Source organism: Lipotes vexillifer, unplaced genomic scaffold (assembly GCF_000442215.2).
Source record: "Lipotes vexillifer unplaced genomic scaffold, Lipotes_vexillifer_v1.1 scaffold438, whole genome shotgun sequence".
In the NCBI taxonomy this organism is placed as follows: domain Eukaryota; kingdom Metazoa; phylum Chordata; class Mammalia; order Artiodactyla; family Lipotidae; genus Lipotes; species Lipotes vexillifer.
Window position 1 is genome coordinate 644,199 of NW_006784126.1, and position 2,086 is coordinate 646,284.

The window sequence follows — 2,086 nt, forward strand, 5'->3', positions numbered from 1 at the left end:
TACCTGATTCTCAAAATAACTTAAAGTCATCATATTGATGTTCAATTAGTGCCTCAGGTTGCCCAAATTACTCTTGTTAAAAATTTCAGGTTTTCGTATAAAGAATGCTTTACAGTATATCACTTAAAAAATATGATAACTTTTTTCTTTGTTAACATTTTTTAGCTGATCCCTTTTGGCCATGGAAAGGACAGGGAGATGTGGAAAACACATAAAAGAAATAAACAAACCCAATAAAGTTTTAACATTCTTCTACAAAACACGGAAAAAAAGAGTGACTAGCCAACAATAGCATAAAACTCTGATGTGCCATGCTCAAATAGGGAGTAAAGCTATTTAAGAAAGTACTGATTATAACAATTCATATATTTATCTAGCTCTTTTGATGGATCCTTGTCATATTTTTCAATGAAAATGTTAAATATCTGCTCTGCTTAGTTGGACCTTTCTCAATGCCCTGTGGAATTATTCAGGGCATGCAGTATCTCTGTGTGTACATAAAAGTTCTTGGATAATTACCATCAGTTATTTCAAAATACAAAAATGGACTAGTTTAATTACAGAGAAGTTAATTCATGCATACCATTTTGGCAGTGGCACGAGGGTAAAAATAATCTCTCTCCAGAGTAACCAAATACAGCAAGGAAATTCTAATTGAAGCACATGTGTTACATGGACTTGAGCCACACTGTTTTGGGTCAGGGACATTTATTTCCATCACCTTTTAAAAAATAAAGTATCACATTACAGTTAAATTCCAAAAGTGTTTCTTAGCCACGAATCAAAATTAAGTAAAATTAATTTATCAAAACAACTATATGGACTTCTGGATAAACATGTTGAGTTAAACACACAGGTTTAACATTGCTTCAACCCAGAGCCCTACTAAACTATCACTGAAGGAATATAAACAAGCATAAAGCAATGAGGATAAAAATAAGAAAAGAGAGGATTAAAACAGATGAGAAATGGTGTAGAACTGAACCATCCTTCTAGTTCCTCAGACTGAAAACCTTAGCATCATCCTGGACTCCAACTCTCTTGAGATAATACTTATGTCCAATCCATGAGGGAATCCTGTTAGATCTACCATCAAAATATATTCAGAATTTAGCCATTTTTTCACCACTTCCACTGCTATCACACTAGTAAAGGCCACCGTTACCTCTTGCCTAGATTACTGCAGGGGTCTCTTCCCTAGCCTCTCCTGACCCACTGCTGTCCATTCTCAGCATAGCGGCCATTGTTTCTTTTAACAATGTCAGATATTCTAATGAAATCAGTCATGTTTAAACACTCCACTGCCCCCTTGCCTCTTAAGAGGAGGTTCCTAATTTTCACAACGGCCCACAATGCCCTACCTGGTCTGGATTTCTCTTCCTGACCTGCCCTACCACTTTTGCCCTTGCTAACCTGCTTGGTCCATACTTGCCTCTGGCCTCCAACATACTAGCTGTACTGCTGCCTCAGGTTTCATGTGCTGCTCCTTTTGCCTGGGGTACCCTTCTCCCCAGAGTTACACAACTCAAATGCTACCTGTAACTTCACTTTCTCGTTGATACCTTTTCCAACACGCCTAAAGTCCAGTCCCAGTCTTTACATATCTAATATCCATTAACCCACTGCATTTTTTCCCATAGCATTTATCACTCTCTAATACACTATATAATTTACTTATTGTGTGTATTATCTGTCTCATCTAGTAGAATGTAAGCTTCTGGGAGCAGGGATTTTTGACCATTTTTTATCTCCACTGTATCACCTATACTTATAATACCTGAGCCACTAGGTGTTCATAATAAGCTTGCCAGATAAAATACAGGACCACCAGTTAACTTTGAATTTCAGATAAAGAGAAAGTAATGCCTTAGTATAGGTGTGTTCCATGCAATATTTGGAACATACTTACCCTAAAACAAATCTGTTATTCATCTAGAATTCAAATTTAACTGAGTGTCCTATGATTTTATTTGCTAAATCTGGCCATCCTAACTCAAAAACATTTGGCAAATGAATGAATAAGAATTTTGGAGGCTGGAAAGCAGAGGGAATAATGGTAAATAATTTAGCAAGTTACAGATCGTTA